Genomic DNA, 14,332 nt, shown 5'->3' with positions numbered 1-14,332 from the left:
TTTTGAACTTCATATGACGTTGAAGGTTAAATTTAATATGGACATGACATTCAGCATCAAATGTTATCCCAACTGAACCTCCTTGGACATTTCTAGAGTGCTGCATATTGATTTGCCTGGAGAACAGATGAGCATGTACCAATATATATGAGGAGCTGCGGACTTATCCACTCGTGTTCCTATCTTGCCAGTCTGCCATAGGGTATCTTAATCTTTGTGTGTGTAATGTTCATTCAACATCTTAAATGTTATCTCATTATTCCCTCTCTTCATTCTTTGAGTCATCTACTCTAGCTCAATGGAACAGATCCAAGATCAATTAATTGAATTCATAAATTTGACTCGAGTGATTCATTGGGTCAAATCCCAAATGGACAGGACAGTCTGATGCAATCAGGTTAATTTGGAATGCAGGGTAGGCATGCAGGTCATTTTACAGCGGATATTAATTGTTCACTTGTATTCCACCTGGGCTCGTCAATATGAAATGCTCCAACATGCTTTCGGCCTGTGTCGGAACTTGGAATTTCTGCCTTTACAATCTTCTTTTCATTTTTTTCTCCTTTTTATTATCTATTAAATTATTTTAAGAAATGATTAATGTCCCACAGTCTCACTGCACAGGAAACCTAAAAGGCTTCCGGCAACAAATTTAAGATTTTTTTTCCTTTTATTACAAGATCAGAAGAAGTAGGCCATTTGGCCCATCAAGTCTGCTCTGTAAATCCTCCCAGAGCCAAGTTGTTTTCAGATCTAGTTCCAAGTTCTGGCCTTTTCCCCATATCTCTTGATACCTTGAATAATTGGATACCGATCAATTTCCCCCTTGATCCGGCCTCCATACCTGTGGATTCCCCAAATCCATGACGCTCTGGCTAAAGGAATTTCTCCTCATTGCTGTAATCCTATCAGAAAGATTCCCGTTGTTCTCCCCCATACATTCCCTGCACTCTAAGCTACTGAAAACACTCATGGTGGGGGGGGGGGGTCACAGTTAGTGTAGCATTTTGCACAATGGTATTACAGGGCCAGCGACCCAGGTTCGACTTCAGCACTGTCAGAAGGGAATTTTTATGTTCTCCCCGTGTCTCCTTCAGGTGCTCTGGTTTCCTCCCACCCTCCCAAAATGGACGACGTTTGTAAGTTAATTGATGTATTTGGCTGATGCAGGCACATAGGCCTGAAGGGTCTGTTACCGTGGTGTATCTCTTCAAAAAATAAATGTTCTCTCCAAACCAATTCTCATGATTTTTAAGGTTCCAACTATTTTCGTGGATCTGACCTAAGTACTTTTGGTCCATCTGAACCACAAGAGAAACTGAACATTTATGCACAGAGTTTCTGCTGGAGACAGCACAGTAACAGGTTCTTCCTGCCCATGAGCCCATGCCACCCAAATACCTCAAACAACTTACAACCCCCCTATGTTTTAAAGAGTAGGAGGAAACCGGAGCACCCAGAGAAAACCTACATAAACATGGGGAGAATGTATAAATTCCCTACAGACAGTGGGGGATTCAGTCCCGAGTTGTTGTTACTGTAGTAGCATTACGCTAACTGCTACCATCTTGCCACCCCTATTAAAACTGGTTAGGTGAATACATCTGAAAATAAGAAGCAAGTTTGATGAGATACCAGAGAAATGTCTAATATACCATTATAGAAGTTGTATAAAAATGACCAAGGAATATTTCTTTTTATTTTTCTGGTGGAATAGGATAAATTTTATTAATCTGGTTCTGACTGAAGTTTAAAGGCCCAACAATGGCAATGGCATCATTGGGCTTTTCTTTGATACTTTTGATAGAAGCAAAATATACACATTTGGCTTTTAAACTGTCTTTAAAGTTAACAATCATGGTGATTCCAACATGAAACATTGAACTGAGAAATGCAAAGGAAAAAACCTTTAAAATATTGAAAACAAATCATCTGGGATGAACTTACGATAGATGGGTCACAAAACAGACAATGAAATGTTAGATTGAATCTTGAAAAATCTTACAAATAGTTATAAATTAATGGGAACTATTACATTCAGTGATACTGGAGATGTTCATCAAACTTTACAAGGTGTTACCACAGATGAATTGAATGCTTGTATTAAGGCATCATATTGTGTAAATGTTAAATGACTACACATAAACTTATGTAAGAGCCGAAGGTTCACTTCTTACTGTCTATTTTGGCTGCAAGTGCCGGCAATGTTCAAGGGTCTGAAGGCCTCTTCCTGTAGGCTGCATGTGTAAGGACTGGCACCGTTTATGGAGTCAGAGCATGGCAGCGCATGCGCCATTGGCTCGGCCCCATTATTTGTGGGGTCTGCCGGGGCTGGCGCGTCCACCAGTATGCATACGCCAAGGAGTGTGGTGACGCATATGCTCTCGGCTCAGAAATGCCAGTGAGCAGTTGGCGCCAAACCCAGTGTGTTCATCAAAGGAGCATGTGCGGGCTTATTTTGTGTGCATTACAGGTTCCCCAGCCTGCCTTATCAGTTGGGGATCCGAGGAGGTGGAGATAATTTCAAGATAGTTACAAGTTATTTTACGTCAGTGATTCTCAACCTTTTTCTTTCCACTCGCATACCACTTTAAGTATTCGCTATGCCATAAGTGCTCTCTGATTATTAAGGATTTGCTTAAGGTGAGATGTGAGTGGGAAGGGAAGGGTGAGAATCACTGCTCTAGTCCCAATTGTTACTAAAATATTTTGCTTTAGAAAAATTGTTCCAATCCTTCAGGAAAAGCATATTTTCCCAATACTTCAGGAATCCATTTCTGAAAAATCTTCACCGGATCCGCTCTTTCAAAATCTTCTGGCAAACCCACTATTTTAACATTATTACGTCTACTTTGATTTTCCATCGAATCAATCTTCTGCAAAAATTCACACTTCTGAGCCTTCTAATCTGTTAAACAGTGTTTCAAATAATCTATTCGTTCAGTATATCAATCTACAGTGTCAGTACAATCACGAAATGCTTGCTTGATATCCTTAAATTCCCCCTGAACCACATCCACTTCTCTTAAACTTTTAACCGCATCTTGCTTAATCGATGCCACTTCACCTCTTAATTCAGTAAATTGAAGCTTGCTTTCTTTAAAACCTTGAGTAACTTGAACAGCCATATTATCCATACGTCTCATCAACTCCTCTGAAACAGAGAATGTAGTATCTTCTTCCACCTGTACTATTTTAAAAGTTTGTAGAGTTGGAGATTTACTTCTGGAAGTTTTTACAAGTTTTTGAAACATTTGAGGCCTACCTTTAATATGTCTGGCAGTTTTCAATATCAGTTCTAGTTCTTCTTCAGAATATTCTTCCATCTCCTCTTCTTTCCTTTCTTCAGCTAATAAGGCAGATGCAGCTGCTGCCTGGGGCTTCCAGACTCTGGGTCAGCATCCCCTCCCACACAGGTGCGCCATGTTCGGGCCAATGGGGGAGGGTCGGCCCTGTCATCGGGACCCGTTCCAATGTTGCGCGCATGCCCAGTCCTGACTGGACCCTGCAACGGATGCCCGATATTTCACTGTCGGGCTCAGCACGTCGGCAGTTAGTCAGATGTGCTCAAGATCTCGATCGGGTGTCAGGCCTCCGCTCGCAGTGGTCCCCACATTTCCAGGAGTGTGCTCTGCATCACGAACGTGACTCTCCTCGGAAGACGGCCAGTGGTGGTGCCATCTTGTGTCAAGCATGCTAGAATTAAAGTTACCTTTGCCTGACTAGTCTTTGAAGTCTTCAGCTGTTCAAAGATCGATCTCTGGGGATCCTTCAATGAGGTAGGCCTCAACTCCTCTGCACTTTCTGCTCTTTTAAACTGTTTTTTTTAAGTTTGAGTTTTAATGGCTCTCATTATGACTGTCAAAATTCTTTAAAATCTTATAAAAAACACTTTTAATAGGCTAACAGTTTTTAAAATTCGGATATTAATTATTCAACTGGGGAGAGGTGGAATCTCACGTCTACTCCCTACACCATCTTGCCACATCCCCTAGTCCCAATTGTTACTGAAATATTTTGCTTGAGAAAAATTGTCATTGGCCTTTGGAGTTCTGAAACTGTGCACATAACGAGTCAGTGAGATATTATTAAGTAATCATATTATCCCTTATTAAAAGTGGTATGTGACTCGGTCGAGTGAGGCAGGCGGAGGCCCCAGTCCGGGCAGAAAGTTGGAGGTGGCGGCCCTGGTCCGGGCACAGAGAAAGCAGCGGCGGCCTCGGCCCCGGTCTGGGCAGAGGGTAGGCGGTGGCGGCCGCGATCCGGGCAAGAGCAAAGGGGAGGCGGCGGCCCCGGCCTCGGTCGAATGAGGCAGGCGGAGGCCCCGGTCCGGGCAGAAAGATGGAGGAGGCGGCCCCAGTCCGGGCACAGGAAAAGTAGCGGCGGCCTCGGCCCCGGTCCGGGCAGAATGGACCGACCTAGGAGGGGAGGCAGACCCCTCCAGCCCGGGTAAGAAACCTGAATAGGAGAAGGCCACTCTGATATAAAACCTACGACCCAAGGACCTCGCTGCCACGTCCCAGCTTGCTTGGCCACGGCACACGAACCATGGGTGTAAAGGGTGGGGCCAGTACTGCGCGCACTGCACTCCACCTAAAAGCTCCTTTGCGCAGGCCCGAGGACAGGTCCACGTCCTCCCCCTCCACATCCTCCCCCTCCACGTCCTCCCCCTCCACGTCCTCCCCCTCAAAAGATGCTCACAAACTCAAGCTAGCATGCTGGAACATCAGAACCATGCTAGACAAGGCTGACAGCCACCGACCTGAACGTCGGTCTGCCCCATTGCACATGAACTCCTCAGACTTGACATCGACATAGCCGCTCTCAGTGAAGTCTGCCTGGCAGATGTATGCAGCCTCCAAGAACGCGGCGCGGGCTACACACTCTACTGGTCTGGCAAGCCTATGGATGAACAATGCCTATTTGGTGTAGGCTTCATGATCAAGAACTCCATTGCCTCCAAACTCGAAAAACTCCCGACAGGCCTCTCGGACCGGATCATGTCCATGCGACTCCCCCTTCAAAACAAGCGTCACATCACCCTCATCAGTGTCTATGCTCCAACCCTCCAGGCAGAACCAGCAGAAAAGGACAAGTTCTACACTGACCTGCACAACTTCATTCAACGCACCCCTACAGCCGACAAGGTTGTCATCCTTGGCGACTTCAACGCTTGCGTCGGCAAAGACTCAGAAACCTGGCCAGGAATCCTGGGCAAGCATGGTGTCGGCAAGTGCAACGACAATGGGTGCCTCCTGTTGGAGCTCTGCGCAGAACAGCGGCTTGTCATTACAAACACCCTTTTTCAGCAGAGGGACAGCCTGAAGACTACCTGGATGCATCCCCGATCCAAACACTGGCACCTCCTGGACTACGTCCTGGTGTGAGAAAGAGACAAACGAGATGTGCTCCACACCAGGGTCATGCCCAGCACAGAATGCCACACTGAACACCGGCTGGATCGCTGCAAGCTCAACCTTCACTTCAAGCCAAAGCCCAGGAACAGTAAAGCCCTCAGAAAGAGGTTCAATGTTGGAAACCTGCAGTCAGACGAAGTGAGAGGAAACTTCCAGGCAAGCCTCAAAGCAAAGCTCGAGGATGCAATCCACCTCACGGACTCGTCCCCTGAAACCCTCTGGGATCAGCTGAAGACTACCATACTGCAATCCACTGAAGAGGTACTGGGCTTCTCCTCCAGGAAAAACAAGGACTGGTTCGACGATAACAGCCAGGAAATCCAGGAGCTGCTGGCAAAGAAGCGAGCTGCCCACCAGGCTCACCTTACAAAGCCGTCCTGTCCAGAGAAGAAACAAGCCTTCCGTCGCGCATGCAGCCATCTTCAGCACAAACTCCGGGAGATCCAAAATGAGTGGTGGACTAGCCTCGCCAAACGAACCCAGCTCAGTGCGGACATTGGCGACTTCAGGGGTTTTTACGAGGCTCTAAAGGCTGTGTACAGCCCCTCACCCCAAGTCCAAAGCCCGTTGCACAGCTCAGACGGCAAAGTCCTCCTCAGCGACAAGATCTCCATCCTCAACCGATGGTCAGAACACTTCCAATTTCTTTTCAGTGCCAACTGCTCAGTCCAAGATTCTGCCCTGCTCCAGCTCCCTCAACAGCCCCTAAGGCTAGAGCTGGATGAGGTCCTCTCCTGGGATGAGACATATAAGGCAATTGAACAACTGAAAAGTGGCAAAGCAGCAGGTATGGATGGAATCCCCCCAGAGGACTGGAAGGCTGGCGGCAAAACTCTGCATGTCAAACTGCATGAGTTTTTCAAGCTTTGTTGGGACCAAGGAAAACTGCCTCAGGACCTTCGTGATGCCATCATCATCACCCTGTACAAAAACAAAGGCGAGAAATCAGACTGCTCAAACTACAGGGGAATCACGCTGCTCTCCATTGCAGGCAAAATCTTCACTAGGATTCTCCTAAATAGAATAATACCTAGTGTCGCCGAGAATATTCTCCCAGAATCACAGTGCGGCTTTCGCGCAAACAGAGGAACTACTGACGTGGTCTTTGCCCTCAGACAGCTCCAAGAAAAGTGCAGAGAACAAAACAAAGGACTCTACATCACCTTTGTTGACCTCACCAAAGCCTTCAACACCGTGAGCAGGAAAGGGCTTTGGCAAATACTAGAGCGCATCGGATGCCCCCCAAAGTTCCTCATCATGCTTATCCAACTGCATGAAAATCAACAAGGTCGGGTCAGATACAGCAATGAGCTCTCTGAACCCTTCTCCATTAACAATGGCGTGAAGCAAGGCTGCGTTCTCGCACCAACCCTCTTTACAATCTTCTTCAGCATGATGCTGAACCAAGCCATGAAAGACTTCAACAATGAAGACGCTGTTTACATCTGGTACTGCACGGATGGCAGTCTCTTCAATTTGAGGCGCCTGCAAGCTCACACCAAGACACAAGAGAAACTTGTCCGTGAACTACTCTTTGCAGACGATGCCGCTTTAGTTGCCCATTCAGAGCCAGCTCTTCAGCGCTTGACGTCCTGTTTTGCGGAAACTGCCAAAATGTTTGGCCTGGAAGTCAGCCTGAAGAAAACTGAGGTCCTCCATCAGCCAGCTCCCCACCATGACTACCAGCACCCCCACATCTCCATCGGGCACACAAAACTCAAAACGGTCAACCAGTTTACCTATCTCGGCTGCACCATTTCATCAGATCCAAGGATCGACAACGAGATAGACAACAGACTCGCCAAGGCAAATAGCGCCTTTGGAAGACTACAGAAAAGAGTCTGGAAAAACAACCAACTGAAAAACCTCACAAATATAAGCATATACAGAGCCGTTGTCATACCCACACTCCTGTTCGGCTCCGAATCATGGGTCCTCTACCGGCATCACCTATGGCTCCTAGAACGCTTCCACCAGCGTAATCTCCGCTCCATCCTCAACATTCATTGGAGCGACTTCATCCCTAACATTGAAGTACTCGAGATGGCAGAGGCCGACAGCTTCAAGTCCACACTGCTGAAGATCCAGCTGCGCTGGGTGGGTCATGTCTCCAGAATGGAGGACCATCGCCTTCCCAAGATCGTGTTATATGGCGAGCTCTCCACTGGCCACCGTGACAGAGGTGCACCAAAGAAGAGGTACAAGGACTGCCTAAAGAAATCTCTTGGTGCCTGCCACATTGACCACTGGCAGTGGGCTGATATTACCTCAAACCGTACATCTTGGCGCCTCACAGTTCGGCGGGCAGCAACCTCCTTTGAAGAAGACCGCAGAGCCCACCTCACTGACAAAAGACAAAGGAGGAAAAACCCAACACCCAACCCCAACCAACCAATTTTCCCCTGCAACCGCTGCAACCGTGTCTGCCTGTCTTGCATCGGACTTGTCAGCCACAAACGTGCCTGCAGCTGACGTGGACATTTACACCCTCCATAAATCTTCGTCCGCGAAGCCAAGCCAAAGAAAGATGTGACTGGAAATAAAAAGTTTGCGAACCATTGCTTTACATGGACCATTAAATTGAACATTATAGGGACGTTAGAATGGAAAGTTATTTGTTAAGATTAATCAGTATTTACCGCTTTTGTGTTTATTAATAAAGATTGTTTGGTAAAAATTCATCTGGGCTTCATTACCAATTTATTCAAGAAATGCATCGCAGACAAATGTCTAAATTAGCCTCCAAGCGACTATTTATTGGAACGAAGTTGCTACACTAAGTTGACAGAAATTAATGTTATATTCAGCCAACAGAAAATTAAGTCGATGGAAACTACCCTTTTATCGGAACGTTTGGACTGCTGGAAGGGGAAATTGAATTGTATTGAAAGCAATGTGGTGGCCATCTTAGAAATGTGGAGTTGCTTTGCAGTTTGTAATCCATATCCATCTGCCTGAGTAGTGGTCAGAAAAGGAATTAGAAACTTCTAATCTGTGAGAAGAGGATTCTGTTGACACGTTGCTGAAGCCATTTCTTGAAAATCATTGATATTACAGGATGCTGCGGTGGAAACTCGCTTGTTACAGCCTTCAGAAGTGGTAGGTTTATGTCTGTGAACTCTTGTGTATTTATAGAAAGGTTTGAACCCAGTTTAGATTTGCTGCCGCTTGCCCATTGGGGCTGTTGAACTGGCTCGTATTGTGAGTTCTTGGTGCTCGAGCTCAACGGACATTAGAACAAGACGAGTAAAATGGCCACAGCTGCCACCAACATTGCTGAAGAGGGTCAACGTATGGAAGACATGTGGATCTCGGAGCATAACTGAAGCGATGAAGGCCAATTACAACAGGTGACAAAGATGCTTTCGTCATTAGACTGAAGTTGGCAATTAAAGAAGAGGCAGCTTTGGTTGATGAGAGTAAAGACTCCCCAAGAGCACTGTGGATGATGTCAGCTGATTCTAGAGTCAATGGTATAGAAATGGCTCAAAATGTTGGTGAAGAGGACGAAAGGGAAGAAAATGTATGATTCAAATTTGAAAAGGAGTCAGACTACCAGGCAACAACCAACCTACCAGAAGTAAATCCGGCAGAAAACAGCATTATAGTTTCAGTCCAGACAAGCGGTCTTAATGAAGCCAGTCAGGATAATGGCAAATGCTCAAAACTGCCTGTCCAAGTTAAGGCCACAAACAGATACATACACATGCCTTTCTTGAACCAGGGAGTGGGAGAAGTAAAAGAAGTTCCAAAGAGGGCTCTGGGGCTTCCTGTGTTTCAGTTGACTCATCTCTATGTATAAAGGCTATGGCCGAGTTGCCTGCTCTTATAGCTCAAAGGGATGTGCTTGATGAGAAATATGCTTTGGAGCAGCAGTGAAGGGAACAGGAGGAGGAGTGAAGGGAACAGGAGGAGGAGTGGAGGGAACAGGAGGAGGAGTGGAGGGAACAGGAGGAGGAGTGAAGGGAACAGGAGGAGCAGTGAAGGATGTGGCAAATGGAGCTCAGGAGAAAAAGGGAACCATTGGATCTGAAACCAAAACTAGTTGCTGAGAAGCTGAAGTGAAGGTACTGATGGGTTTAAAAGGGTCTGTTGTTCGAAGTGATCTATCTAAGAGGTCAGTTGGTAAGAAGTCATCACACAAAATGAGAGCATTTGATGCTTATGCAGAAACTTTTGTGCTACGGTCACAAGGCACAAATATAGGTGGACAAATCATCCCCAAGCGTAGTGCTGCCAAGGCTCAAATGCCACTAATCACCCCCTTCGACTGAAATGTCAATAAGATTTTGGTTGTGAAACATGGTGAGTTATGGGAATAGCAAAAGACAGTAAATAAGAAATTCACTTCTGAAAAAAGGGAACAGATCAATGTGAAGATAAATCAAAGGCACCTAAACTAATATTGAAGCAATTATTTTCATCAATGGATGAAAATGATGAATTAAAAGATGTTGCAAATACTGCTGGTGATTATTCCCATGCAATTGAGTTAGGCGGCGATCACTTCTGTCGACTGCCACATTACGTTAAGTTACAAGTTACTTTACATGGACCATTAACTAGAACATTACAGGGGGGGGGGGGGTTAGAACCGAAAGTTACTTCTTAGGATTAATCAGTTATTCTACAGACGTTAGTGCTTTTTTTTATTAATAAAGATTGAGAAAATTTAACTGTACTTTGCTATCAATTTATTTAAGACACGCGTCACAGACAAACACCTGACTTAGTCTCCAAGCAACTACTTATTGGAATGAAGTCACTACAACTTGTATTTGAGCACCTTCGACAGACGATCCATCTGTGGGAGGAGCTTCCTTTGATTAAATCAGGAAGTTGAATGATTTTGATGAAAACCTTGGGCTGAATTGTTACATTACTTTGTGATCTGATTCCAGCTGTTTTCCGAAATATCATTCAACACTAATTGAATGAACAATGACTGCATGAGAGTGTAATCTTAGCACCAAAAATGAATCCATGCAGGCCATGAATGAAGGCCTTTCAAAGCTTCCTGAATATCCAGTCCAACATAAGTCAATTGACAGTGTGACAGATATTGCGGAGACTGTACAATTTCCTGTTGAATGTTTACACTCTATGTCACCCTGAGTACCATCACGTAATCTTGAATAGAAAAAAGGAGCTCTGGTCATGCTGCCCAGGTATTTGGATCCATGGATACTATCTGATGGTACAAGATTATCAGATGAGAAATTACTACTGCATGTAGGTAAGGTAATGTCTGGTAATATTATTGGGGATAATTCTTCATCCTTCAGGTACCAATTCTCCCATCTGATCAGCTGTTCAAATCACCCTTTTCGACTTCATTTAGCAATGGCCATTAACAAGATATAATACTTACAATACAACTCCGATGATCCCAAATCGGATTCTCCAAAATCTTAATTTATCCAAAATTTTTTCGGAGCCAAACTAACCGGGGACCTCAGGCCCCCTGCGCCAACAGCAGTGGACTTCGAGTGGGGTCTCGGTGGGGAGGTTTCAGTAATCGGCAGTAGGCAGAATTTTTTTTTGTATTAATTACACTTTATTTTAATACTTAAAAAGCCTTCCCTTGTTTTTTTTTGCTTTTTAAACACTGTGACCAAGTGATTTGCTGTTGCTACTGAGCTGTTTTTTTTAAAAAAAATGACCGGTTCTCTGAAAAAAAACTGTTTATCTGAAATGAGCCGAGTCCTGACCATTTTGGATAATCAGAGTTGTACTGTATTTAAAATTTGTTGCTCCGAAAAAGCAACTCATTACTTTTTCCATGGTCCGTGATAGGATTGTTGCTCTAAATGTTGGACATAAAAAATAATCTGTACTTTTTAAAACCGGTTTCAGAAGAACAAAATTTTGGAACATTTTCCAAAATACTTCAACATTGAAATCAAAGAAATTTGAACATTATACATGGATATGCACCTGCTTAAATAAAGTTACGTTAAATGTGAATTTTGCACACGTATCTATTTTCAGTGCGCAATTGAATTGTTAACTTTAATCCCCTAATGATATTATTTGTGAAATACATAAAAATTAAGTTTGATTTTATTTCATTTACAAGGAATGTTGTAAACCCAATTGAGAGTCAGCATAATAATGGGTGATAATACAGTCACTAATTTAATTTAATTTTTAAAATGTACACATCCAGCACAGTAACAGACCATTTCGGCCCAATTATTCCCAATTAACCCACATCCCCGGTACATTTTGAATGATGGGAGGAAACCAGAGGCCCCGGGAAAACCCATACAGATATGGGGAGAATGTTCAAACTCCTTACAGACAGCGCGGGATTCGAACCCTGGACCCAATCACTGGCACTCTAAAGGTGTCACCCTAACCGCTATGCCAACCATGCACCCTTTTCCAGTGTTTACTGTAAAGAATCCATTAGAATGTGGGAAAAGCAGATTAGTAGTAGGCGTCAAGACATTTCAGTCCCATCCTACCATTCAATATGACCATGGTTGATTCATGTTGACCTTAGCACCTCTTCTGTGCTAGATCTCCACAGACCTCACTTCCAAAAATATATTTTCCTTCGCCTTAATCACTTTTTTAATGATCTCGCCTCTACAAAACAGAAGAAAACATTATGATGAGTTGAGGCAACAACGCAGGCAGGATGTCTTGCAGACGTGAAAATAGATTGCCTTAAAGATGGAATGGAGACAGAAAATACTGGAAATGCTCACTGAGTCAGGCAGCAGGTGCGACAAGAGAAATGTTAATAGTTCAGATTATGGACCCATCATCAGAATTGGGAAAGGAAGGAAACAGTTTAGGTTTCAGCAAGAGAGAAGGTGGAGAAAAAATGGAGATGATTCAGGAACTTTTTCTGATAGCTTGAGACCACGTGGGTTAATTGTGGCAGATGCAAACAGGTTAAGCTTCTTGATCAATGTGCTGCGTTGTAAATGGTGAGGGATGTGCTCAGCATGCCAGACCAATCCCATAGAACGGAACCAAAGTAATTGTGCGTCTAAAGGCCCCACTTAACTCATAATCCTATCAGATACATTCCCTTTTTTCTACACTTCCTTTTTCCACCTTAAATTTAAATTTAGACACACAGCAAGGTAACGCGCCATTTCGGCCCACGAGTCCATGCTGCCCAATGAACCTACACCCCGGCACATTTTGAACAGTGGGAGGAAACTTGATCCCCTAGGGAAAACCCATGCAGATACGGGGAGAACATTCAAACTCCTTGCAGACAGCACGAGATTCAAACCCTGGTCCTGATTGCTGGCACTGTAAAGGCTTTGCACTAACTGCTATGCCAACCATGCCTCCCCACTCTCTCACTGAGAACTAACTTGTTTTTGTTTTGCTCCTTCTAACATCTAATCAAAGGTTCCAAATGTTAATGATTTTTCTGGCTTCAGACGCTTTGGAAATTTCAAACAATTCATGATTTTATTTCAGATTTCCTGCATTGGCCGTTTTGTGATTTCCTTTTCTAGTCCAACCTAGGGCATGGTAATAACTCACATCAGAGTTTGACGTAACATCAGAGTTGTACACAGTTAGATAATAATCTAGGCCAGGGGTGTCCAACTCAAATTCACGGAGGGCCAAAATTAAAAACTTGGACTAAGTCGAGGGCCGAACTAAATATTTATTGAAAATTTTCAACAACATCTGCATGTTTTCTCTTCTTTCAACATATGTAATGTTAAACTTTTTCTTATTAAAATAAATGTTTAATAATAGTTTTGGATAAACTCTTTCCAGAAGCATTAACAAATGAGAAATAAAATATTCAATATTTCTCTATAGAGGATTTGTCAAATGTTGCTAGTGTGCTGTCAAATAGTAAAATCTGAGGGCTATTGAGAATGTGGGAGAATAACATGATTCCTGAAACAATCAAAAGGGTGACTGATTGTGGGCATGAACTCTAGCAGGGTTATTTGCCATGCCCTTTTTCCATTGGTACAGATATCCTTTGATTTACACACTTTTCAAGTTTTATGCCTAATGAGCTTGTATCCAGGTGCAGGACCATTTTTAACCAGGAATATATTTATCACTGTGACATGAAACTATTGGAAGATTGTTTTATCCTGAGATTAAAGTTCATAATACTTGCTCAGGCCAATGTGCAGGAGGGCGGGGTTTGCGGGCGATCGGGTTGGACAACGACAGTGCAGGGGCATCGGCTCTCGCTGCAGGGCGGCATCTCGGCGAATCAGCGGCCCCGTCACTGTGAGTCGCGGATCGGCCTGCGGCAGGGAGGGGGGAGTGGGCAACGGTCCTGGCGAGGTCAGGCCCGAGGCCTCCGGTTCCGGGCGCTGGGAAGTGGCCTTGGCTTCCCCTGACACCGGCCAGGCCCCAAAACCAGAGTCCATGGTGAGACCCTGCAACGTAAACAGAGGAGGTGGGGGCGATTAGCAGGCTGTTGCCAATGCATTCTGGGATTTGTTGTATTACTGTGCATGCGCTATACTGGCGTGGTGGCCAGCGGGCCACCTCTAATACATTTTTGAGATTATCTTGCAGGCCTAATATAATTATATCGCGGACCAAATTTGGCCCGCGGGCCAGAGTTTGACATGTGTGATCTAGGCCATCTATACAAATTAAATTATCAGCCATTAATGAAGAAGTTACAAGATCTTAGAACATTGGAAAAGACTTGCCACTTACACTGATAGGAAGGGTAAATTGCATTAAAATGAATATCTTCCCAAGAATACAATACCTATTTCAATTTTTACCAATTCCCTTAACAGAGAAATTCTTCAATGAGCTAAAGAAAATAATAAGGAAATTCTTATGGAAAGAGGTGAAACCGAGGATAGCGCTAGATAAATTAGCAGAATGGTACAAACAAAGGGGCTTACAGCTACTAAATGTTAAAAATTATTATAGAGCAGCACAATTAAGAT

The 14,332-nt window shown here is 44.2% G+C and overlaps 1 protein-coding gene across 1 annotated transcript in view; it reads left to right on the top strand.

The window, feature by feature from the left end:
* LOC138743649 (slit homolog 3 protein-like) overlaps positions 1-14,332 on the top strand; it is a 726,007-nt gene that overhangs the window by 190,943 nt on the left and 520,732 nt on the right. The window lies entirely within an intron of this gene.

The sequence above is a fragment of the Narcine bancroftii genome, chromosome 9 (assembly GCF_036971445.1).
Source record: "Narcine bancroftii isolate sNarBan1 chromosome 9, sNarBan1.hap1, whole genome shotgun sequence".
In the NCBI taxonomy this organism is placed as follows: Eukaryota; Metazoa; Chordata; class Chondrichthyes; order Torpediniformes; family Narcinidae; genus Narcine; species Narcine bancroftii.
The sequence above is the reverse complement of the archived record's forward strand: the minus strand, read 5'-3'. Positions and strand labels throughout refer to the sequence as shown.